Source organism: Entelurus aequoreus, linkage group LG08, assembly GCF_033978785.1.
Source record: "Entelurus aequoreus isolate RoL-2023_Sb linkage group LG08, RoL_Eaeq_v1.1, whole genome shotgun sequence".
In the NCBI taxonomy this organism is placed as follows: domain Eukaryota; kingdom Metazoa; phylum Chordata; class Actinopteri; order Syngnathiformes; family Syngnathidae; genus Entelurus; species Entelurus aequoreus.
In genome coordinates, this window is record NC_084738.1 from 3,061,652 (window position 1) to 3,087,977 (window position 26,326).

At 37.1% G+C, this 26,326-nt stretch overlaps 17 non-coding genes across 17 annotated transcripts; all 17 read left to right on the top strand.

Moving 5' to 3' along the window:
- The first annotated feature begins 15,321 nt into the window (after nt 1–15,321).
- trnak-cuu (transfer RNA lysine (anticodon CUU)) lies at nt 15,322–15,394 on the top strand. Its single transcript has one exon. It is a non-coding gene; the product is annotated as a tRNA-Lys (tRNA).
- Nucleotides 15,395–15,892: 498 nt separating this feature from the next.
- trnak-cuu (transfer RNA lysine (anticodon CUU)) lies at nt 15,893–15,965 on the top strand. The gene has a single exon. It is a non-coding gene; the product is annotated as a tRNA-Lys (tRNA).
- Nucleotides 15,966–16,378: 413 nt separating this feature from the next.
- trnak-cuu (transfer RNA lysine (anticodon CUU)) lies at nt 16,379–16,451 on the top strand. The gene has a single exon. It is a non-coding gene; the product is annotated as a tRNA-Lys (tRNA).
- A 507-nt stretch (nt 16,452–16,958) lies between these two features.
- Nucleotides 16,959–17,031, top strand: trnak-cuu (transfer RNA lysine (anticodon CUU)). The gene has a single exon. It is a non-coding gene; the product is annotated as a tRNA-Lys (tRNA).
- Nucleotides 17,032–17,537: 506 nt separating this feature from the next.
- Nucleotides 17,538–17,610, top strand: trnak-cuu (transfer RNA lysine (anticodon CUU)). The gene has a single exon. It is a non-coding gene; the product is annotated as a tRNA-Lys (tRNA).
- A 506-nt stretch (nt 17,611–18,116) lies between these two features.
- trnak-cuu (transfer RNA lysine (anticodon CUU)) lies at nt 18,117–18,189 on the top strand. The gene has a single exon. It is a non-coding gene; the product is annotated as a tRNA-Lys (tRNA).
- A 507-nt stretch (nt 18,190–18,696) lies between these two features.
- trnak-cuu (transfer RNA lysine (anticodon CUU)) lies at nt 18,697–18,769 on the top strand. The gene has a single exon. It is a non-coding gene; the product is annotated as a tRNA-Lys (tRNA).
- Nucleotides 18,770–19,795: 1,026 nt separating this feature from the next.
- On the top strand, nt 19,796–19,868 carry trnak-cuu (transfer RNA lysine (anticodon CUU)). Its single transcript has one exon. It is a non-coding gene; the product is annotated as a tRNA-Lys (tRNA).
- A 523-nt stretch (nt 19,869–20,391) lies between these two features.
- Nucleotides 20,392–20,464, top strand: trnak-cuu (transfer RNA lysine (anticodon CUU)). The gene has a single exon. It is a non-coding gene; the product is annotated as a tRNA-Lys (tRNA).
- A 490-nt stretch (nt 20,465–20,954) lies between these two features.
- Nucleotides 20,955–21,027, top strand: trnak-cuu (transfer RNA lysine (anticodon CUU)). Its single transcript has one exon. It is a non-coding gene; the product is annotated as a tRNA-Lys (tRNA).
- A 615-nt stretch (nt 21,028–21,642) lies between these two features.
- On the top strand, nt 21,643–21,715 carry trnak-cuu (transfer RNA lysine (anticodon CUU)). Its single transcript has one exon. It is a non-coding gene; the product is annotated as a tRNA-Lys (tRNA).
- A 506-nt stretch (nt 21,716–22,221) lies between these two features.
- On the top strand, nt 22,222–22,294 carry trnak-cuu (transfer RNA lysine (anticodon CUU)). Its single transcript has one exon. It is a non-coding gene; the product is annotated as a tRNA-Lys (tRNA).
- Nucleotides 22,295–22,817: 523 nt separating this feature from the next.
- trnak-cuu (transfer RNA lysine (anticodon CUU)) lies at nt 22,818–22,890 on the top strand. The gene has a single exon. It is a non-coding gene; the product is annotated as a tRNA-Lys (tRNA).
- Nucleotides 22,891–23,396: 506 nt separating this feature from the next.
- Nucleotides 23,397–23,469, top strand: trnak-cuu (transfer RNA lysine (anticodon CUU)). The gene has a single exon. It is a non-coding gene; the product is annotated as a tRNA-Lys (tRNA).
- A 488-nt stretch (nt 23,470–23,957) lies between these two features.
- On the top strand, nt 23,958–24,030 carry trnak-cuu (transfer RNA lysine (anticodon CUU)). Its single transcript has one exon. It is a non-coding gene; the product is annotated as a tRNA-Lys (tRNA).
- A 441-nt stretch (nt 24,031–24,471) lies between these two features.
- Nucleotides 24,472–24,544, top strand: trnak-cuu (transfer RNA lysine (anticodon CUU)). The gene has a single exon. It is a non-coding gene; the product is annotated as a tRNA-Lys (tRNA).
- Nucleotides 24,545–24,985: 441 nt separating this feature from the next.
- On the top strand, nt 24,986–25,058 carry trnak-cuu (transfer RNA lysine (anticodon CUU)). The gene has a single exon. It is a non-coding gene; the product is annotated as a tRNA-Lys (tRNA).
- Nucleotides 25,059–26,326: the final 1,268 nt, after the last annotated feature.

Below are 26,326 nucleotides of genomic sequence, written 5' to 3' on the forward strand. Positions count from 1 at the left end.
GTATTAGGGAATTTCGGGAAAATCTGGAATTTTTTGGAAAATGGTAAAAAACTTGAATGGTCTGAATGAGTTGGAATGGTTGGTGTTGGAATTGTTTAAAATCGATCAAGAAATGTTGAAGTAGTAAATGGTATTAGGGAATTTTGGGAAAATCTGGAATTTTTTTGAAAATGGTAAAAAACTTGAATGGTCTGAATGAGTTGGAATGGTTGGTGTTGGAATTGTTTAAATCGGTCAAGAAATGTTGAAGTAGTAAATGGTATTAGGGAATTTCGGGAAAATCTGGAATTTTTTTGAAAATGGTAAAAAACTTGAATGGTCTGAATGAGTTGGAATGGTTGGTGTTGGAATTGTTTAAATCGGTCAAGAAATGTTGAAGTAGTAAATGGTATTACGGAATTTCGGGAAAATCTGGAATTTTTTTGAAAATGGTAAAAAACTTGAATGGTCTGAATGAGTTGGAATGGTTGGTGCTGGAATTGGTCAAATCGGTCGAGAAATGTTGAAGTAGTAAATGGTATTAGGGAATTTTGGGAAAATCTGGAATTTTTTTGAAAATGGTAAAAAACTTGAATGGTCTGAATGAGTTGGAATGGTTGGTGTTGGAATTGTTTAAATCGGTCAAGAAATGTTGAAGTAGTAAATGGTATTAGGGAATTTCGGGAAAATCTGGAATTTTTTTGAAAATGGTAAAAAACTTGAATGGTCTGAATGAGTTGGAATGGTTGGTGTTGGAATTGTTTAAATCGGTCAAGAAATGTTGAAGTAGTAAATGGTATTACGGAATTTCGGGAAAATCTGGAATTTTTTTGAAAATGGTAAAAAACTTGAATGGTCTGAATGAGTTGGAATGGTTGGTGCTGGAATTGGTCAAATCGGTCGAGAAATGTTGAAGTAGTAAATGGTATTAGGGAATTTCGGGAAAATCTTGAATATTTTTGAAAATGGTAAAAAATCTTGAATGGTCTGAATGAGTTGGAATGGTTGGTGTTGGAATTGTTTAAATCGGTCAAGAAATGTTGAAGTAGTAAATGGTATTAGGGAATTTCGGGAAAATCTGGAATTTTTTTGAAAATGGTAAAAAACTTGAATGGTCTGAATGAGTTGGAATGGTTGGTGTTGGAATTGTTTAAATCGGTCGAGAAATGTTGAAGTAGTAACATGTTAAATTGAGAAATGGTATTACGGAATTCCTGGAATTTCGTGAAAACCGGGAATTTTTCCAGTTCAAAAAACAACTTTGTTTTTTGTCCTGATTAAGAGGAATGTTTTTTACGGTGGAACGGTTGAAATGCGTTGAAAAATGTGGAAGGAGCAGTCGCCGGAAAAAAGGTTGGAAATAGGGCTTTGGAAAACCAGGAATTCTGGAAAATCCTGGAATATTTTTGAACTTTGGAAAAAAAGTAATTTGAATTTCCAGAATGGTGGATAAATGTGTTGAAGGTGGAATGGTTTGAATAAGTTGAAACATGTAGAAATGGTGGAAGTTGGAAAAAATGGCCAATTCATTTTAAATGGGGAAAAATGTCCCGGAAAACCTGGAATTCTGGGAACGTCCTGGTGGCCATGGTCTGATGAGGTCCTGGTGCAGATGGCTCCTGTGATAGTGATTACTCACACGTCTCCTCTGTACTCAGCCATGCAATCATTTGTCTATATAGTTGCATATTTGTGTATGTTGTGTTTTTTGTTTTTTTTTTGATTGCTTGATTGAAACTTTTATTAGTAGATTGCACAGTACAGTACATATTCCGTGCAATTGACCACTAAATGGTAACACCCGAATAAGTTTTTCAACTTGTTTACATTTGATTATTTACAGTCCGGGGAGGTGGGATGTGGAAGGGAGGGTGTTAGTCTAGGTTTGTAGTTGCCTGGAGGTGTTCTTTTAGTGCGGTTTTGAAGGAGGATAGAGACTCCCTTTCTTTTACACCTGTTGGGAGTGCATTCCATATTGATGTGGCATAGAAGGAGAATGAGTTAAGACCTTTGTTAGATCGGAATCTGGGTTTAACGTGGTTAGTGGAGCTCCCCCTGGTGTTGTGGTTATGGCGGTCATTCACGTTACGGAAATAGTTTGATATGTAGTATCTGTATCCGTGCGTACGTATGTGATAATGGGGGATACCGGGGTATTTTGATTGATTGATTGATTAAAACAGTCTCACCTGGGGGGCCACCAGGTGGTTTCCCGTTATGTACGTGAAGCTACGATATGATTTATTCGTAATAAATTCATCTGGTTCAGAAGACGTTTTGCTGCAATGTTACTTGACTTAAAGCTATGCAGAAAAGATGTGGTGATCTATTGCGATGACAAACAAAAAAGGCACTAGCCTTGCGTTTCTATCCAATTAGCTCGCTAGCCCGGTTGGTACGCTAACCTTAAAAAGAGTTAATATTGTAAATATAGCATTTTTATTCGACCAGCTAATATTGTTGGTACACTAATCTTAGCAATGTAAATAGAGCATTTTTATCCTTTTTATGCTAAACTTGAAAAACGATTAATTTTGTAAATACACGTAACATTTTTATCCAACCGGCTAGCTAGCCTGGTCGGTACAATAATCTTAGAAGATATTAATATTTTGACTATAGCAGTTTTATAAAAAATTAGCTAGCGAGCCTTGTTGGTACACTAATCCTGCAAGCGAGGATTATTTCGACCACAGCATCACATTTTTTATTCAACCAGCTAGCTCACCTTGTCCGTACACTAATAATAAAAGCGATTACTATATGAAATATAGAAGATTTTTTTCCCAACAAGCTAACAATTCTAGTTGGTATGCTAACCTTAAAAACAATATTCTAAACACAGGATTTGTATCCAACCAGCTGGCTAGCCTGGTTGTTACATTATTGATAAAAAAACGATGCTAGCCTCGTTAGTACACTAATCTTATACTTAGACTTAGACAAACTTTACTGATCCACAAGGGAAATTGTTCCACACAGTAGCTCAGTTACAAAGGATGGAAAGTGTAATTGATTGATTGATTGATTGAAACTTTTATTAGTAGATTGCACAGTACAGTACATATTCCGTACAATTGACCACTAAATGGTAACACCCGAATGCGTTTTTCAACTTGTTTAAGTCGGGGTCCATGTAAATCAATTCATGGTAGAAGGTAAGGATGGAAAGGATAATGCAGTTATAAAGTAGACTAAAAATGTACCATAGTAGCAATATAAAATATAACATATGTAATATAAACATATTATATATACAATATATAATACATACTGATATTATATTACTATATTATATTTGTATTTATTTTGTACAAGCACAACCGGCAGTACATTAATATTACAAACAAGTAGTATTTTAATTATAGCATTTTTGTCTAATTAGCTACCTAGCCTTGTCGGTACACTAATCTTAGCAGTGCTAAATATTTTAAATATGATTTTAATCCAACCAACTACCGTATTTTTCGGAGTATAAGTCGCTCCGGAGTATAAGTCGCACCGGCCAAAAATGCATAATAAAGAAGGAAAAAAACATATATAAGTCGCACTGGAGTATAAATCGCAATTTTTGGGGAAATGTATTTGATAAAAGCCAACACCAAGAATAGACATTTGAAAGGCAATTTAAAATAAATAAAGAATAGTGAACAACAGGCTGAATAAGTGTACGTTATATGAGGCATAAATAACCAACTGAGAAGGTGCCTGGTATGTTAACGTAACATATTATGGTAAGAGTCATTCAAATAACTATAACATATAGAACATGCTATACGTTTACCAAACAATCTAATCGCTAAATCCCATGAAATCTTATACGTCTAGTCTCTTACGTGAATGAGCTAAATAATATTATTGGATATTTTACGCTAATGTGGTAATAATTTCACACATAAGTCGCTCCTGAGTATAAGTCGCACCCCCGGCCAAACTATGAAAAAAACTGCGACTTATAGTCCGAAAAATACGGTAGTCAGACCACAGAACACTTTTCCACTTTGCATCAGTCCATCTGAGATGAGCTCGGGTCCAGCGAAGTCGGCGGCGTTTCTGGGTGTTGTTGATAAGTGGCTTTCGCTTTGCATAGTAGTGAAGTGAAGTGAATTATATTTATATAGCGTTTTTCTCTAGTGACTCAAAGCACTTTTACATAGTGAAACCCAATATCTAAGTTACATTTAAACCAGTGTGGGTGGCACTGGGAGCAGGTGGGTAAAGTGTCTTGCCCAAGGACACAACGGCAGTGACTAGGGTGGCAGAAGCGGGGATCGAACCAGGAACCCTCAAGTTGCTGGCACGGCCACTCTACCAACCGATCTATACCGCCCCAGTAGTAGAGTTTTAACTTGCACTTACATATGTAGCGACCAACTGTAGTTACTGACAGTGGTTTTTTGTGGTGATATCCTTTACACACTGGTGTTGCTTTTTGATCCAGTACCGCCTGAGGGATCCCAGGTCCGTAATATCATCGCTTACTTGCAGTGATTTCTCCAGATTCTCTGAACCTTTTGATAATATTCCTTGCAATAGTTTCTTGCCACTTGTGCCAGCTTTTTTGAAACATGTTGCAGGCATCAAATTCCAAATGAGCTAATATTTGCAAAAAACAACAACAAAAGTTTCCCAGTTCGAACGTTAAATATCTTGTCTTTGCAGTCTATTCAATTGAATATAGGTTGAAAAGGATTTGCAAATCATTGTATTCTGTTTTTTATTTACGATTTACACAACGTGCCAACTTCACTGGTTTTGGGTTTGTAAATAAAACATCGATTTTTCGGTTAAAATTTACTTATTTTAATTCTTTATGTGTTCCAAACTTGGCGCCGTCAACTCGGCGCGCTTCGCTTATTGTAACGTCCGACAAATACCACTGGTCACAAAATCGAACGAAAATGTCATTCTCCGACCTGTTTGGTAATTATGACGGTTAATTCGGTACTTTCAGAAGTAAAAGTGCATCACATTGTTCACTATTCTTTATAAATAAAGAATAGTGAACAACAGGCTGAATAAGTGTACGTTATATGAGGCATAAATAACCAACTGAGAACGTGCCTGGTATGTTAATGTAACATATTATGGTAAGAGTCATTCAAATAACTATAACATATAGAACATGCTATACGTTTACCAAACAATCTGTCACTCCTAATCGCTAAATCTTATACGTCTAGTCTCTTACGTGAATGAACACCCCCGGCCAAACTATGAAAAAAACTGCGACTTACAGTCCGAAAAATACGGTAGCTGGCTTTGTGATATTGGATGTTTTTTTTATTCTAAAAACATTTTCAAAATATAAAAATAAATTCAAAAAAAATTCTCACGTTGTCATTATAGGGCGGGGGTCGGCAACCCGCGGCTCTAGAGCCACATGCGGCTCTTTAGCGCCGCCCTAGTGGCTCTCTGGAGATTTTTCAAATATGTATGAAGAATGGAAAAAGATGAGGGGGAAAAAAATCAATTTTTTTGTTTTAGTATGGTTTCTGTAGGAGGACAAACATAACACAAACCTCCGTAATTGTTATAAATCACACTGTTTATATTAAATATGCTTCACTGATTCGAGTATTTGGCGAGCGCCGTTTTGTCCTACTTATTTTGGCGGTCCTTGAACTCACCGTATAGTCTGTTTACATGCATAACTTTCTCCGACTTTCTAGGACGTGTTTTATGCCACTTCTTTTTCTGTCTCATTTTGTCCACCACACTTTTAACGTCGTGCATGAGTGCACAAAGGTGAGTTTTGTTGATGTTATTGACTTGTGTGAAGTGCTATTCAGACATATTTAGTCACTGCATGACTGCAAGCTAATCGATGCTAACATGCTATTTAGGCTAGCTATATGTACATATTGCATCATTATGCCTAATTTGTAGCTATATTTGAGCTCATTTAGTTTCCTTTAAGTCCTCTTAATTACATTTATATCTCATGACACATGTAATATGGCTTTTAATTTTTTGCGGCTCCAGACAGATTTGTTTTTGTATTTTTGGTCCAATATGGCTCTTTCAACATTTTGGGTTGCCGACCCCTGTTATAGGGTATTGTGTGTAGAATTTTGAGGACATTTTTTTTATTTATTCATTTATTTTTTTCCCATTTTGGAATAAAGCTGTAACATACTTTCCGGATGCACTGTATGACTTTATTGTAAGTGGCTAAATGTATTAACCTTCCATGATTCTTAGTGTTTGGTCTTTATTGAACACTTTAGCATTGGAGTGAGTTAGCATGTTTACACTCGGCTAGCTCAAAGCCATTTCATTACGGAACAAATGAAAGTAAATAAGAATATTCCTTACAGTAATTGAGAGAAAACGGCAAGAATTGAGCATGGGGGTTTTTTTTGGGGGGGGCTACATTTTATTGTACTCTATTAGGAGGTGGCTCAGGCCGCTTTAGCAGCAAAGTAGACATAATAGCGGAACATTATAGCGGCCGGTTTCACTTCTTTTCCAATTCCGGCCCAAATTGAAAAGTGCGTGTATGAAATGACAGCGGCGTTAGTAGGATATATATTCCATTTTTAGCTGCTAACACGTTTAAAGAGGCTTTCTTCTTCCAACTGCACAAAAGGCTGTTCAACATCCAAGCCCCCCACCCTCACCCCCCTTTATATAAAGATAAATGATATTATGGTAAGTCCCACTTAATGGCAAATGTTTAATTTTCCTCACATGGCCATCTTCTGGCTGCAGTGGAAGGAGCTAATTAGGAAAAAAAAAAAGAAATCCTGCTCATTTTCAGGGATAATGGAAGAGAAATGTTGCAGATTAATGGCACTATTTATCTTTTTTAAATTTCTATCTCTCCCCAGTGATGGCGGCCATCCCCCAGGAGAATATTCATAAAAATTACTTCTTTTTTTTTGGTGCACTATTTTGTATGATGCATGCATCTTTGTCATTGAATATTCCTGCATTGTAATTGCACAGCAAAAAAAAAATATTGAAGACGAGGCCTCCAGCCATGTGTTTCCATTAGGGGCCCCGGGGCCGTCCAGGGGTTTGTTCGCTCTATTATTTTCCATTTCGGTCTTTTATCTTGATTTAACGGGGAGGTTTCCTGAATATTCCCCTCCTCCTTCCGCCGCCGCCATTCAATTCCCCCTTTTTTAGGCTGTGGAAGAGGCGGGGGGGGGGGGTTCTCGGGGGACACCATGTAGATCGGTTCAAGGTGGAGTAACTATCTTTAGACATGCTGCGTGTTTGGAAATATGTACAGCGGGGGAAAAAATAGTCGCTGCGAGGAGGAGAGACAAAGAATGGGCTTCTTTTCAAGGTCAGAGGTCAAACTATTCCCCCGTATTTTTCCATTATGAAGAAGACAATGGCCTGAATATTACCTTCCCATTTATAACAACTATTTCCTTAAGCCGTTTATATTTCTCCTTGAAGTACATTTTTATTTACTTCCTTATTGTTTGGAATATTATAGATATTTTTTATTCATTTAAATAAGAAAAAAATAGTAATTTTTTCATTTTAATTCAAATTAAATTATTCTATTTTTTTTATTTATTAAAAAAATATGATTATATATAAATAAAATAATAGAAATACACATATATACATATACATATATACATATATATATATATATATATATATATATATATATATATATATATATATATATATATATATATATATATATATACACATATATATATATATATATATACACACACATACACACATACATACATATACATATATATATATATATATATATATATATATATATATATATATATATATATATATATATATATATATATATATATATATATATACATACATATACATATATATGATATATACACAGATTTATATTTTTTTTTAAATGGTTTATGCGTATTGCATATATCTCGCTGAGAAATATTTATTTTTGTTGATTTATTTTCTCATAATTTCACATTTCAGGAAAAAAATATATATATAAATATATATATATATTTTTTTTCCTGAAATGTGAAATTATGAGAAAATAAATCAACAAAAATAAATATTTCTCAGCGAGATATATGCAATACACATAAACAATTTTTTTTAAAAATATAAATCTGTATATATATATATATATATATATATATATATATATATATATATATATATATATATATATATATATATATATATATATATATATATATATATATATATATATATCTTCTATGCAAAACACACATGTCCACTGCAGAGGACGCTGGTATTTAGGAGGATTTATTAACTAATAAAAAAATAGTATGATATACAAAATAACAATAAATAATGACACATATAATATTTATATTTATAACAACTATTTGTTTTGGATGTGCTTAATAATATAAAAAGTCACTATTTACTAACTGAAAATAATATTTATATTGAAAAAATACATAAGGGGCACCTATAAAAAAAATTATATATATATATATATATACATATATATATATATATATTTTATTTTTATTTTTTTTCAATAGGTGCCCCTTATGTATTTTTTCAATATAAATATTATTATCAGTTAGTTAATGGTGACTTTTTATAATATCAAGCACATCCAAAACAAATAGTTGTTAGAAATATAAATATTATGTGTCATTATTTATTGTTATTTTGTACATCATACTATTTTATTATAAGTTTGTAAATCCTCCTAAATACCAGCGTCCTCTGCAGTGGACATGTATGTTTTGGTTTTTTTTGACTGAAATTGAAAATTAATTAAAGAATAAATAAATAAATATGATGCAAAATAATCTATAAATAGCAGATTTTAAACATAATGTATAAAATATATTTATTCTTTAAAAAAAATAATATCCCTCTGAGAACTTATTTATGGTAAATTAATTTCCTCAAAATTTCCAGTTTCAGTCAAAAAAAAATCAAAACACAAATGTCCACTGCAGAGGACACTGTTTCTCAGGAGAATATACAGAATATTATAAATGCTATGACATACAGTGTGACAAGAAATAATTACATATTGTTAATAATTATAATAACTTTGTTTTGTAGGCAATTACACTATCAATATTTACTATGACATGTAATAATAATAAATGGTATAATCCTAAATATACCTATAAACAACAAAATTGCATTTTAAATCTATTTAAAAAAATATTTGAATCAATAAACAAATAAAATTAAATATGTATAAGAATTGTGTTAAAAATTATTCCAAAAATGTGTACAATGCATATTAACCATTGTGAGAACCATTTGTATTTGGACTATTTATTTTTTTTAATACTTTCACATTTCCGGAATAAAATAGTATGACAGGATAGATTTATCTATCCCCAAAAAATAGGGAAAATTATATAATATGATCACATATAGAGATGTCCGATAATATCGGCCTGCCGATATTATCGGCCGATATATGCGTTAAAATGTAATATCGGAAATTATCGGTATCGGTTTTTTATTATCGTATCGGGTATTTTTTTTTTGTTTCTTTCTGTTATTAATAATCTGGTTCCTACATTATATATCAATATATATCAATACAGTCTGCAAGGGATACAGTCCGTAAGCACACATGATTGTGCGTGCTGCTGGTCCACTAATAATACTAACCTTTAACAGTTAATTTTACTCATTTTCATTCATTACTAGTTTCTATGTAACTGTTTTTATATTGTTGTACTTTGTTTTTTATTCAAGAAAATGTTTTTAATTTATTTATCTTATTTTACAATTTTTTTTAAAAAGTACCTTATCTTCATCATACCTGGTTGTCCAAATTAGGCATAATAATGTGTTAATTCCACGACTGCATATATCGGTTGATATCAGTATCGGTAATTAAAGAGTTGGACAATATCGGAATATCGGATATCGGCAAAAAGCCATTATCGGACATCCCTAATCACATATAATAACGGTCAAATCAATCATTTATTTAAAAAAAGGTGGCACTTGATCAATATTCTGCATTTAAAATGGACAGTATGTCTGTAAATGTATTTCCCTCCAGTCACATATTACGACATAAACGCCAAGAAATGTGTATTTTTCCGTTCTTTTCGGAACGAATAACATTTTGCTGCCGCCTTCAAAAGTGGCCAGAGTGTAAATTTATCATTTCTTACAAGAGCTGTGCAACATCCCCTCAAGGATTATTCTGCTTTTTTTTTTTTTTTCCCCACCTCGGATTCCTATTTATAAATTCTAGGAGGTGCAACCCTTAAAGAATAAAAACCCCATAGAAGGATGTTCTCCCCATCCTGACCTGTTTATGCTGCACATGTGAAGATGATAGGCTGTCAGGCCCCCAGCCAACCCCCCCCCCCCCCCCCCCACCCCCCCGGCCCAACATCCTTTAAATTGCCAGGGTGATAGTTGCAGATAATACAAGAAATAAATCAGACTACGGGCTGGAATATTTCATTTGTTATCCATATTCCTTATGGGCAAGGGGAGAAATGATAGCCAAATGTAAAAACGGGTATTTTTGTTTTCTTTTGTTTTTAGCCCCTGTGGAGTTGAAACACTTGAAATGCGGATTTTTTTTTTGTTGTTGTCGTTTTTTTTCCCCCCTTCCGTGTGAAGACAGAGTGCATGCTGGCTGCCAGCCTGCCTCAGATAAAATAAATCTCGCAGGGAAAAAAGACAATTACAGCTGGTCACCTGCTGCATCTTAACCTGCACGCTTTATTTCACGCTCCTGTCAAGCCTTCACACCGAGCCACTCAAGTTCACACATCGTCCTTTCACCAGGAAGAAAATCTGCACGATAACAATGATTGTTATAAATGACGTTAAACGCAAAATACAAAGTTTAAAAAGTTGTTTTGAGTTATAGGCACTGTTACTTAGAGCGGGGGTGTCAAACTCAATTTAGATCGGGGGCCACATGGAGAAAAATCTACTCCCAAGTGGGCCGGACTGGTAAAATCACAGCATGATAATTTAAAAATAAAGACAATTTCAGATTAGGGATGTCTGATAATGGCTTTCTGCCGATATCCGATATTCCAATATTGTCAGACTCTTAATTACTGATACCGATATCAACCGATACCGATATCAACCGATACCGCTATACCATACCACAGGGGTCACCAACGCGGTGCCCGCGGGCACCAGGTAGCCCGTAAGGACCAGATGAGTAGCCCGCTGGCCTGTTCTAAAAATAGCTCAAATAGCAGCACTTGCCAGTGAGCTGCCTCTATTTTTAAAATTTTATTTATTTACTAGCAAGCTGGTCTCGCTTTGCCCGACATTTTTAATTCTAAGAGAGACAAAACTCAAATAGAATTTAAAAATCCAAGAAAATATTTTAAAGACTTGGTCTTCACTTGTTTAAATAAATTCTTTTTTTTTTTTACTTTGCTTCTTATAACTTTCAGAAAGACAATTTTAGAGAAAAAAATACAACCTTAAAATTGATTTTAGGATTTTTAAACACATACCTTTTTACCTTTTAAATTCCTTCCTCTTCTTTCCTGACAATTTAAATCAATGTTCAAGTAAATTAATTGTTTTTATTGTAAAGAATAATAAATACATTTTAATTTAATTCTTCATTTTAGCTTCTGTTTTGTCGACGAAGAATATTTGTGAAATATTTCTTCAAACTTATTATGATTAAAATTCAAAAAAATTATTCTGGCAAATCTGGAAAATCTGTAGAATCAAATGTAAATCTTATTTCAAAGTCTTTTGAATTTCTTTTAAAATTTTTGTTCTGAAAAATCTAGAAGAAATAATGATTTGTCTTTGTTAGAAATATAGCTTGGTCCAATTTGTTATATATTCTAATAAAGTGCAGATCGGATTTTAACCTATTTAAAACGTGTCATCAAAATTCTAAAATTAATCTTAATCAGGAAAAATTACTAATGATGTTCCATAAATTCTTTTTTTATTTTTTTCAAAAAGATTCGAATTAGCTAGTTTTTCTCTTCTTTTTTTCGGTTGAATTTAGAATTTTAAAGAGTCGAAATTGAAGATAAACTATGTTTCAAAATTTAATTGTCATTTTTTTCGTGTTTTCTCCTCTTTTAAACCATTCAATTAAGTGTAAATATCATTAATTATTAATAATAACATAGAGTTAAAGGTAAATTGAGCAAATTGGCTATTTCTGGCAATTTATTTAAGTGTGTATCAAACTGGTAGCCCTTCGCATTAATCACTACCCAAGAAGTAGCTCTTGGTTTCAAAAAGGTTGGTGACCCCTGCCATACCATACCAACTTTATTTATAAAGCCCTTTAAAAACAACCACAGTTGAAAAACAAAGGGCTGTACACCACAAAGAAATAAAGGCAAAGGACAGACTAAAAAATAAAATTTAAAACAGAAGTAAAATACACATTAAAAAAGCAAATGCAAAATTACCCTAAGAACAATTTGTTACATAAAAAGCAGTTAAAAGTTAAAAACCGTTAAAAAAGTAAAAAGTTGAAAACAGTTTAAAGTCTCATGCTGGGTTAAAAGCCAGTGAATAAAAATGGGTTTTAAGAAGGGTCTTAAAAATAGCCAAAGAAGCTATATATACAGTTGTGGAATTAACACATTATTATGCCTAATTTGGACAACCAGGTATGGTGAAGATAAAGTCCTTTTTTTAAAAATTAATAAAATAAAATAAGATAAATAAATAAACATTTTCTTGAATAAGAAAGAAAGTAAAACAATATAAAAACAGTTACATAGAAACTAGTAATGAATGAAAATGAGTAAAATGAACTGTTAAAGGTTAGTACTATTAGTGGACCAGCAGCACGCACAATCATGTGTGCTTACGGACTGTATCCCTTGCAGACTGTATTGATATATATTGATATATAATGTAGGAACCAGAATATTAATAACAGAAAGAAACAACCCTTTTGTGTGAATGAGTGTAAATGGGGGAGGGAGTTTTTTTGGGTTGGTGCACTAATTGTAAGTGTATCTTGTGTTTTTTATGTTGATTTAATAAAATTTAAAAAATAAAAAAAAACTATACTGATAATAAAAAAAACGATACCGATAATTTCCGATATTACATTTTAAAGCATTTATCGGGACATCTCTACATCAGATTGTTTTCTTTGTTTAAAAATAGAACAAGCACAATCTGATTTTTTTTTTTTTTTTACACTTACATGTTGCGGTGAATAGTATTCTATCTTTCTTTGTCATTATTTATATTTTCTGAATAAATGATGTGATAATGTTCACCAGTCAACTCATTGGTGTTCATTTTCAATCTATCAAGATAAAAAAAAATGATACCAAAATCAAACTACTGTATGTTATTTATGTATTTTGATCATTTTCCTCGTACTAACATCACGTGGTTTATTTTGTATACAGTATACGTAGCATCATCTACAAAGAATTGCTATTGCGACATCCAGTGGACACATTTAGAACAGCTGTTTCTTTAATAAAAACATTTCAGGTTCATTTTTATACTTAGCAAACTCATCCCGCGGGCCGGATATATCCTGTTGGCGGGCCTGATCCGGCCCTCTGACTTAGATTATGCTTCACTGATGAGAGTATTTGCTTAACAGCATTTTGTCCTACTAATTTCGACGGTTTTTGAACTCACCATTATGTGGACTGTGACGCAACAGTTTGTTTACATGTAAAATCTTCCACTTCTTTTGTCTCATTTTGTCCACCAAAAGTTTTATGCTGTGCATGAATGCACCAAGGTGCGCTTTGTTGATGTTATTGACTTGTTGGAGTGCTAATCAGGCATATTTGGTCAGTGCATGACAGCAAGCTAATCGATGCTAACATGCTATTTAGGCTAGCTGTACATATTCCATCATTATGCCTCGTTTGTAGGTATATTTGAGCTCTTTAATTTCCTTTACTTGTATCCTCTTTGTATATAATTTAGTTTTGCATGTCTCATGACACATTATCTGTTTGTTATATTGGCTGAATTTCAGATAGTTGTTTGTGTGTCATGTTGTTCCAGACCACAGCAAACATTACCTAGCTCGAAAGATTGTAGAAAATCTATTAAAAGAAGACAGCCTTAACTTGGACACACACATCTATACCTTTGGCCATAAAAGCCATTAATTTCCAGGAGTTATCTCACCATCTGAGTAGCCTCTGATTTACTAATGGTTTCTAATGTTGTAAAAATGTGTAGAATAAATTATACATCTCAACATTTCTGTCAACGAAGATTTGCTTCAGCCTGAGACACATAGTCATTTTTGATAGTAGGCTATTATAGCTAATATAGACACTTCATTATAACACTTATATACGGCTTTTCATTTTTTGCGGCACCAGACAGATTTGTTTTTTGTATTTTTGGTCCAATATGGCTCTTTCAACGTTTTTGGTTGCCGACCCCTGCAGTAGGGTATTGTATACATATGATATCAGTGCCTATTGAATCAGTAACCAGGCCTGAAGTCAAATAATAGTATTTAGGTTGAACATTTGTCATTTACATACTGCATTAATATAAATACAATTATAACAAATTAATATGAAATTAAACAATTATCACAGGAAAACCAGCAGCAATGTAAAAGTCAAGCAAACAAACAAAAACGGATAGTTGACGCTTACCTTTGTTTACATTCGAGGGCGCTAGCTTAGCGGTTAGCATGGCTATCTTACTGCGTTGTGTTGTGTAACATGTTTAGTTATCCATCGTCCTCGAGTCCTCCAGTGATAATGGTACGTGTCGAAGATTAGCTCACAGGCAAAGACGCTACATTGCGTTGAGGAAATTTGTGTCTGTCGAACGATTGTTGTAGTGATTTTAAACATGCAAACGAACGAAGTGGCAGCGTGCAGTAAAAAAAAAAAAAGGGGGGGGTATGTATCGCCTAAAAAAAGCGAGAGCAACAGAGAAGTGCTCTGACTGGAGAGACTATGAAGAAAACCAAACAAAATGTTCTAGCAAAACACTCACAGGAAATGTGGAGCAGATGGCGTCCACAAAGTACGAGCATGGAAAGGATGGTCTGAAGTCACCAGTGAAAAACAACGGTGTCGCAAGCTCAACTTAAACAGTGCTAATTACAAACAGAAAACAGGTGAGGGGAAAAGTGCTTCAAGGCAGGCGTGAAGTTGCTGCAGGAAAGGGAAAAACAGGAAGTGAAAAACCACAAAATACGAGCACGAGACAGGAAGGCATTATCACAATAGGGGGATGGAATTCAAATATTTACTGTCGGCCTAATTGATAATTTTGTATCTAAAGACAACATGGCTGTAGACAAAATTCTTGAGCTCAAAGTGATGCTCGAACCCGCGACCCTGAGATTAAAATTCTTACGTTCTACCAACTAAACTCACCAGGGATATGCTGCTTTCTTTTTACTTTTTTTTTGTATCAAGGATTACAATGCAAGCCCGGCTAGCTCAGTCGGTAGAGCATGAGACTCTTAATCTCAGGGTCGTGGGTTCGAGCCCCACGTTGGGCGGTTGAATATTGCCAAGGAAATTCAACACGAGACGGTGCTCCACTTTTAAAATATCCTAAAAAAAACTGTAACGATGTGCGAGTTCGTATTCTTCTGTTAAGCTCACTTAATTAATAATATTTTTCTTTTCGTAAAGTAATAATCAATAAAGAGCGCATAAGTAACTAAAAAACGCAGCAACACGTAACAACGTGACATGAAACGTGTCAAACTTAAACGCCAACAGCACAAAACGCCGCACCAGAAAACTAAAATGGCTCAACCCAAAACGCTGCAACAAGAAACATGAAATGCCGACAACACGAAATGTCGCGGCACGAAACGTCGCAACACGAAATGCTGCAACAGCTGTGACACCAAACGGCGCAACATGAAATAGCGCGACCCAAATCATGAAACATCGTAACACAAAACGCCATCAACACGAAACGTTGTAACACAAAATGCTACATGACATTTTTTTTCCAGACACAATCATTTATCAGGGTGTCAATATAGGCCCGGCTAGCTCAGTCGGTAGAGCATGAGACTCTTAATCTCAGGGTCGTGGGTTCGAGCCCCACGTTGGGCGGTTGAATTTGCCAAGGAAATTGAATTTGCCAAGGAAATTCAAGACGAGACGGTGCTCTGCTTTTAATAAATCAATTTAAAAAATTGTAACGGTATGCGAGTTCGTATTCTTCAGTTGAACTCACTTAACTAAAAATATTTTTCTTTTCTTACAGTAATAATCAATAAAGAGTGCATATGTAACGAAGAAACGTAACAACGTGACATGAAACGCCGCACCCGAAAACTAAAATGGCTCAACCCAAAACGCTGCAACATGAAACAACGCAACATGAAATGCCGACAACACGAAATGTCGCGGCACGAAACATCGCAACACGAAATGCTCCAACAGCTGTGACACCAAACGGCGCAACATGAAATAGCGCGATCCAAATCATGAAACATCGTAACACAAAAGGCCATCAACAGTAAGCCCGGCTAGCTCAGTCGGTAGAGCATGAGACTCTTAATCTCAGGGTCGTGGGTTCGAGCCCCACGTTGGGCGATTGCATTTTGCCAAGGAAATTCAACACGAGACGGTGCTCCACTTTTAATAAATCAACAAAAAAAACTGTAATGATGTGCAAGTTCGCATTCTTCTGCTAAACTCACATGACTAATAATATTTTTATTTTCGTACAGTAATAATCAATAAAGAGCGCATATGTAACTAAGAAACGCCGCAACACGTAACAACGTGACATGAAACGCGTCAAACTTAAACGCCAACAGCCCAAAACGGCGCACCAGAAAACTAAAATGGCTCAACCCAAAACGCTGCAACATGAAACAACGCAACATGAAATGCCGACAACACGAAATGTCGCGGCACGAAACGTCGCAACACGAAATGCTCCAACAGCTGTGACACCAAACGGCGCAACATGAAATAGCGCGATCCAAATCATGAAACATCGTAATACAAAAGGCCATCAACACAAAACGTTATAACACAAAATGCTAAATGACATTTTTTTTCCACAAACAATCATTTATCAGGATGTCTGTGCAGGCCCGGCTAGCTCAGTCGGTAGAGCATGAGACTCTTAATCTCAGGGTCGTGGGTTCGAGCCCCATGTTGGGCGGTTGAATTTGCCAAGGAAATTCAACACAAGACGGTGCTCCACTTTTAATAAATCAATTTAAAAAATTGTAACGGTGTGCGAGTTCGTATTCTTCTGCTAAACTCACTTAACTAATAATATTTTTCTTTTCGTACAGCAATAATCAATAAAGAGCGCATATGTAACTAAAAAACGCCGCAACACGTAACAACGTGACATGAAACGTGTCAAACTTAAACGCCAACAGCACAAAACGCCGCACCAGAAAACTAAAATGGCTCAACCCAAAACGCTGCAACATGAAACAACGCAACATGAAATGCCGACAACACGAAATGTCGTGGCACGAAACGTCGCAACACGAAATGCTGCAACAGCTGTGACACCAAACGGCGCAACATGAAATAGCGCGACCCAAATCATGAAACATCGTAACACGAAACGCCATCAACACGAAACGTTATAACACAAAATGCTACATGAAATTTTTTTTCCACAAACAATCATTTATCAGGGTGTCAACGCAGGCCCGGCTAGCTCAGTCGGTAGAGCATGAGACTCTTAATCTCAGGGTCGTGGGTTCAAGCCCCACGTTGGGCGATTGCATTTTGCCAAGGAAATTCAACACGAGACGGTGCTCCACTTTTAATAAATCAATAAAAAAAACTGTAATGGTGTGCGAGTTCGTATTCTTCTGCTAAACTCACATAACTAATAATATTTTTATTTTCGTACAGTAATAATCAATAAAGAGCGCATATGTAGCCAAGAAACGCCGCAACACGTAACAACGTGACATGAAACGCGTCAAACTTAAACGCCAACAGCCCAAAACGGCGCACCAGAAAACTAAAATGGCTCAACCCAAAACGCTGCAACATGAAACAACGCAACATGAAATGCCGACAACACGAAATGTCGTGGCACGAAACGTTGCAACACGAAATGCTGCAATAGCTGTGACACCAAACGGCGCAACATGAAATAGCGCGACCCAAATCATGAAACATCGTAACACAAAACGCCATCAACACGAAACGTTGTAACACAAAATGCTACATGAAATTTTTTTTCAGAAACAATCATTTATCAGGCTGTCACTGCAGGCCCGACTAGCTCAGTCGGTAGAGCATGAGACTCTTAATCTCAGGGTCGTGGGTTCGACCCCCACGTTGGGCGATTGCATTTTGCCAAGGAAATTCAACACGAGACGGTGCTCCACTTTTAATAAATCAATACAAAAAACTGTAACGGAGTGCGAGTTTGTATTCTTCTGCTAAACTCACATAACTAATAATATTTTTATTTTCGTACAGTAATAATCAATAAAGAGCGCATATGTAACTAAGAAACGCCGCAACACGTGACAACGTAACATGAAACGCGTCAAACTTAAACGCCAACAGCCCATAACGCCGCACCCGAAAACTAAAATGGCTCAACCCAAAACGCTGCAACATGAAACAACGCAACATGAAATGCCGACAACACGAAATGTCGTGGCACGAAACGTCGCAACACGAAATGCTGCAACAGCTGGGACACCAAACGGCGCAACATGAAATAGCGCGACCCAAATCATGAAACATCGTAACACAAAACGCCATCAACACGAAACGTTGTAACACTAAATGCTACATGAACATTTTTTTCCAGAAACAATCATTTATCAGGGTGTCACTGCAGGCCTGGCTAGCTCAGTCGGTAGAGCATGAGACTCTTAATCTCAGGGTCGTGGGTTCGAGCCCCACGTTGGGCGTTTGAATATTGCCAAGGAAATTCAACACGAGACGTTGCTCCACTTCTAAAATATCCTAAAAAAACTGTAACGATGTGCGAGTTCGTATTCTTCTGTTAAGCTCACTTAATTAATAATATTTTTCTTTTCGTAAAGTAATAATCAATAAAGCGCATGAGTAACTAAAAAACGCAGCAACACGTAACAACGTGACATGAAACGTGCCAAACTTAAACGCCAACAGCACAAAACGCCGCACCAGAAAAATAAAATGGCTCAACCTAAAACGCTGCAACAAGAAACATGAAATGCCGACAACACGAAATGTCGTGGCACGAAATGCTCCAACAGCTGTGACACCAAACGGCGCAACAAGAAATAGCGCGATCCAAATCATGAAACATCGTAACACAAAACGCCATCAACACGAAACGTTATAACACAAAATGCTACATGACATTTTTTTTCCACAAACTATCATTTATGGCCCGGCTAGCTCAGTCGGTAGAGCATGAGAATCTTAATCTCAGGGTCGTGGGTTCGAGCCCCACGTTGGGCGGTTGAATTTGCCGAGGAAATTCAACATGAGACGTTGCTCCACTTTTAATAAGTCAATTTAATAAATTGTAATGGTGTGCGAGTTCGTATTCTTCTGTTGAACTCACTTAACTAAAAATATTTTTCTTTTCATACAGTAATAATCAATAAAGAGCGCATATGAAACGAAGAAACGTAACAACGTGACATGAAACGCATCAAACTTAAACGCCAAAAGCACAAAACGCCGCACCCGAAAACTAAAATGGCTCAACCCAAAACTTTGCAACAAGAAACATGAAATGCCGACAACACGAAATGTCGCGGCACAAAACGTCGCAACACGAAATGCTGCAACAGCTGTGACACCAAACGGCGCAACATGAAATAGCGCGACCCAAATCATGAAACATCGTAACACAAAACGCCATCAACACGAAACGTTGTAACACAAAATGCTACATGAAATTTTTTTTCCAGAAACAATCATTTATCAGGGTGTCAATGCAGGCCCGGCTAGCTCAGTCGGTAGAGCATGAGACTCTTAATCTCAGGGTCGTGGGTTCGAGCCCCACGTTGGGCGGTTGAATTTTGCCAAGGAAATTCAACACGAGACGGTGCTCCACTTCTAATAAATCAATAAATAAAAACTGTAACGATGTGCGAGTTCATATTCTTCTGTTGAACTCACTTAACTAAAAATATTTTTCTTTTCGTACAGTAATAATCAATAAAGAGCGCATATGTAACTAAGAAACGCCGCAACACGTAACAATGTGACATGAAACGCGTCAAACTTAAACGCCAACAGCCCAAAACGCCGCACCCGAAAACAAAAATGGCTCAACCCAAAACGCTGCAACATGAAACAACGCAACATGAAATGCCGACAACACGAAATGTCGCGGCATGAAATGTCGCGGCACGAAACATCGCAACACGAAATGCTGCAACAGCTGGGACACCAAACGGCGCAACATGAAGTAGCGCGACCCAAATCATGAAACATCGTAACACAAAAAGCCATCAACACGAAACATTATAACACAAAATGCTACATGACATTTTTTTCCCCAAAAAAATCATTTATCAGGGTGTCAATATAGGCCCGGCTAGCTCAGTCGGTAGAGCATGAGACTCTTAATCTCAGGGTCGTGGGTTCGAGCCCCACGTTGGGCGGTTGAATTTTGCCAAGGAAATTCAACACGAGACGGTGCTCCACTTCTAATAAATCAATAAATAAACACTGTAACGATGTGCGAGTTCATATTCTTCTGTTGAACTCACTTAACTAAAAATATTTTTCTTTTCGTACAGTAATAATCAATAAAGAGCGCATATGTAACGAAGAAACGTAACAATGTGACATGAAACGCGTCAAACTTAAACGCCAACAGCACAAAACGCCGCACCAGAAAACTAAAATGGCTCAACCCAAAACGCTGCAACAAGAAACATGAAATGCCGACAACACGAAATGTCGCGGCATGAAACGTCGCAACACGAAATGCTGCAGCAGCTGTGACACCAAACGGCGCAACATGAAATAGCGCGACCCAAATCATGAAACATCGTAACACAAAACGCCATCAACACGAAACGTTGTAACACAAAATGCTACATGAAATTTTTTTTCCAGAAACAATCATTTATCAGGGTGTCAATGCAGGCCCGGCTAGCTCAGTCGGTAGAGCATGAGACTCTTAATCTCAGGGTCGTGGGTTCGAGCCCCACGTTGGGCGGTTGAATTTTGCCAAGGAAATTCAACTCGAGACGGTGCTCCACTTCTAATAAATCAATAAATAAAAACTGTAACGATGTGCGAGTTCATATTCTTCTGTTAAACTCACTTAATTAATAATATTTTTCTTTTCGTACAGTAATAATCAATAAAAAAAAACTGTAACGGAGTGCGAGTTTGTATTCTTCTGCTAAACTCACATAACTAATAATATTTTTCTTTTCGTACAGTAATAATCAATAAAGAGCGCATATGTAACTAAGAAACGCCGCAACACGTAACAACGTGACATGAAACGCGTCAAACTTAAACGCCAACAGCCCAAAACGCCGCACCCGAAAACTAAAATGGCTCAACCCAAAACGCTGCAACATGAAACAACGCAACATGAAATGCCGACAACACGAAATGTCGCGGCACGAAATGTCGCGGCACGAAACATCGCAACAACGAAATGCTGCAACAGCTGGGACACCAAACGGCGCAACATGAAATAGCGCGACCCAAATCATGAAACATCGTAACACAAAAAGCCATCAACACGAAACATTATAACACAAAATGCTACATGACATTTTTTTCCCCAAAAAAATCATTTATCAGGGTGTCAATGCAGGCCCGGCTAGCTCAGTCGGTAGAGCATGAGACTCTTAATCTCAGGGTCGTGGGTTCGAGCCCCACGTTGGGCGGTTGAATTTGCCAAGGAAATTGAATTTGCCAAGGAAATTCAATATGAGGCAGTGCTCCACTTTTAATAAATCAATTTAAAAAATTGTAACGGTATGCGAGTTCGTATTCTTCAGTTGAACTCACTTAACTAAAAATATTTTTCTTTTCTTACAGTAATAATCAATAAAGAGTGCATATGTAACGAAGAAACGTAACAACGTGACATGAAACGCGTCAAACTTAAACGCCAACAGCGCAAAACGCAGCACCAGAAAACTAAAATGGCTCAACCCAAAACGCTGCAACAAGAAACATGAAATGCCGACAACACGAAATGTCGCGGCACGAAACGTCGCAACACGAAATGCTGCAACAGCTGTGACACCAAACGGCGCAACATGAAATAGCGCGACCCAAATCATGAAACATCGTAATACAAAACGCCATCAACACGAAACGTTGTAACACAAAATGCTACATTAACAATTTTTTGCAGAAACAATAATTTATCAGGGTGTCAATACATGCCCGGCTAGCTCAGTCGGTAGAGCATGAGACTCTTAATCTCAGGGTCGTGGGTTCGAGCCCCACGTTGGGCGATTGCTTTTTGCCAAGAAAATTCAACACGAGACGGTGCTCCACTTTTAATAAATCAATAAAAAAAAACTGTAACGGAGTGCGAGTTTGTATTCTTCTGCTAAACTCACATAACTAATAATATTTTTCTTTTCGTACAGTAATAATCAATAAAGAGCGCATATGTAACTAAGAAACGCCGCAACACGTAACAACGTGACATGAAACGCGTCAAACTTAAACGCCAACAGCCCAAAACGCCGCACCCGAAAACTAAAATGGCTCAACCCAAAACGCTGCAACATGAAACAACGCAACATGAAATGCCGACAACACGAAATGTCGCGGCACGAAATGTCGCGGCACGAAACATCGCAACATGAAATGCTGCAACAGCTGGGACACCAAACGGCGCAACATGAAATAGCGCGACCCAAATCATGAAACATCGTAACACAAAAAGCCATCAACACGAAACATTATAACACAAAATGCTACATGACTTTTTTTTCCCCAAAAAAATCATTTATCAGGGTGTCAATGCAGGCCCGGCTAGCTCAGTCGGTAGAGCATGAGACTCTTAATCTCAGGGTCGTGGGTTCGAGCCCCACGTTGGGCGGTTGAATTTGCCAAGGAAATTGAATTTGCCAAGGAAATTCAATATGAGGCGGTGCTCCACTTTTAATAAATCAATTTAAAAAATTGTAACGGTATGCGAGTTCGTATTCTTCAGTTGAACTCACTTAACTAAAAATATTTTTCTTTTCTTACAGTAATAATCAATAAAGAGCGCATATGTAACGAAGAAACGTAACAACGTGACATGAAACGCGTCAAACTTAAACGCCAACAGCGCAAAACGTAGCACCAGAAAACTAAAATGGCTCAACCCAAAACGCTGCAACAAGAAACATGAAATGCCGACAACACGAAATGTCGCGGCACGAAACATCGCAACACGAAATGCTGCAACAGCTGTGACACCAAACGGCGCAACATAAAATAGCGCGACCCAAATCATGAAACATCGTAACACAAAACGCCATCGACACGACACGTTGTAACAAAAAATGCTACATGATTTTTTTTTTCCAGAAACAATCATTTATCAGGTTGTCAACGCAGGCCCGGCTAGCTCAGTCGGTAGAGCATGAGACTCTTAATCTCAGGGTCGTGGGTTCGAGCCCCACGTTGGGCGGTTAAATTTGCCAAGGAAATTCAACACGAGACGGTGCTCCACTTTTAATAAATCAATTTAAAAAATTGTAACGGAATGCGAGTTTGTATTCTTCAGTTGAACTCACTAAACTAAAAATATTTTTATTTTCTTACAGTAATAATCAATAAAGAGTGCGTATGTAACGAAGAAACGTAACAACGTGACATGAAACGCGTCAAACTTAAACGCCAACAGCACAAAACGCCGCACCAGAAAACTAAAATGGCTCAACCCAAAACGCTGCAACAAGAAACATGAAATGCCGACAACACGAAATGTCGTGGCACGAAACGTCGCAACACGAAATGCTGCAACAGCTGTGACACCAAACGGCGCAACATGAAATAGCGCGACCCAAATCATGAAACATCGTAACACAAAACGCCATCAACACAAAACGTTGTAACACAAAATGCTACATGAAATTTTTTTTCCAGACACAATCATTTATCAGGGTGTCAATGCAGGCCCGGCTAGCTCAGTCGGTAGAGCATGAGACTCTTAATCTCAGGGTCGTGGGTTCGAGCCCCACGTTGGGCGGTTGAATTTTGCCAAGGAAATTCAACACGAGACGGTGCTCCACTTCTAATAAATCAATAAATAAAAACTGTAACGATGTGCGAGTTCATATTCTTCTGTTGAACTCACTTAACTAAAAATATTTTTCTTTTCGTACAGTAATAATCAATAAAGAGCGCATATGTAACGAAGAAACGTAACAACGTGACATGAAACGCGTCAAACTTAAACGCCAACAGCACAAAACGCCGCACCAGAAAACTAAAATGGCTCAACCCAAAACACTGCAACAAGAAACATGAAATGCCGACAACACGAAATGTCGCGGCACGAAACGTCGCAACACGAAATGCTGCAACAGCTGTGACACCAAACGGCGCAACATGAAATAGCGCGACCCAAATCATGAAACATCGTAATACAAAACGCCATCAACACGAAACGTTGTAACACAAAATGCATGCCCGGCTAGCTCAGTCGGTAGAGCATGAGACTCTTAATCTCAGGGTCGTGGGTTCGAGCCCCACGTTGGGCGGTTGAATTTTGCCAAGGAAATTCAACACGAGACGGTGCTCCACTTCTAATAAATCAATAAATAAAAACTGTAACGATGTGCGAGTTCATATTCTTCTGTTGAACTCACTTAACTAAAAATATTTTTCTTTTCGTACAGTAATAATCAATAAAGAGCGCATATGTAACGAAGAAACGTAACAACGTGACATGAAACGCGTCAAACTTAAACGCCAACAGCACAAAACGCCGCACCAGAAAACTAAAATGGCTCAACCCAAAACACTGCAACAAGAAACATGAAATGCCGACAACACGAAATGTCGCGGCACGAAACGTCGCAACACGAAATGCTGCAACAGCTGTGACACCAAACGGCGCAACATGAAATAGCGCGACCCAAATCATGAAACATCGTAATACAAAACGCCATCAACACGAAACGTTGTAACACAAAATGCATGCCCGGCTAGCTCAGTCGGTAGAGCATGAGACTCTTAATCTCAGGGTCGTGGGTTCGAGCCCCACGTTGGGCGATTGCTTTTTGCCAAGAAAATTCGTGTTGATGGCGTTTCGTGTTACAATGTTTCATGATTTGGGTCGCGCTATTTCATGTTGCGCCGTTTGGTGTCACAGCTGTTGCAGCATTTCGTGTTGCGACATTTCGTGCCGCGACATTTCGTGTTGTCGGCATTTCATGTTGCGTTGTTTCATGTTGCAGCGTTTTGGGTTGAGCCATTTTAGTTTTCTGGTGCGGCTTTTTGTGCTGTTGGCGTTTAAGTTTGATGCGTTTCATGTCACTTTGTTACGTGTTGCGGCGTTTCTTAGTTATATATGCGCTCTTTATTGATTATTACTGTACGAAAATAAAAATATTATCAGTTATGTGAGTTTAGCAGAAGAATACAAACTCGCACTCCGTTACAGTTTTTTTTATTGATTTATTAAAAGTGGAGCACCGTCTCGTGTTGAATTTCCTTGGCAAAATGCAATCGCCCAACGTGGGGCTCGAACCCACGACCCTGAGATTAAGAGTCTCATGCTCTACCGACTGAGCAAGCCAGGCCTGCAGTGACACCCTGATAAATGATTGTCTCTGGAAAAAAAATGTCATGTAGCATTTTGTGTTAAAACGTTTCGTGTTGATGGCGTTTTGTGTTACGATGTTTCATGATTTGGGTCGCGCTATTTCATGTTGCGCCGTTTGGTGTCCCAGCTATTGCAGCATTTTGTGTTGCGACGTTTCGTGCCACGACATTTCGTGTTGTCGGCATTTCATGTTGCGTTGTTTCATGTTGCAGCGTTTTGGGTTGAGCCATTTTAGTTTTCTGGTGCGGCGTTTTGTGCTGTTGGCGTTTAAGTTTGACGCGTTTCATGTCACGTTGTTACGTGTTGCGCCGTTTCTTGGTTACATAAGCGCTCTTTATTGATTATTACTGTACGAAAATAAAAATATTATTAGTTATGTGAGTTTAGCAGAAGAATACGAACTCGCACACCATTACAGTTTTTTTTATTGATTTATTAAAAGTGGAGCACCGTCTCGTGTTGAATTTCCTTGGCAAAATTCAACCGCCCAACGTGGGGCTCGTTTTGGGTTGAGCCATTTTAGTTTTATGGTGCTGCGTTTTGTGCTGTTGGCGTTTAAGTTTGACGCGTTTCATGTCACGTTACGTGTTGTGGCGTTTCTTAGTTACATATGCGCTCTTTATTGATTATTACTGTACGAAAAGAAAAATACTATTAATTAATTGAGTTTAACAGAAGAATACGAACTTGCTTATTGTTACAGTTTTTTTTACTG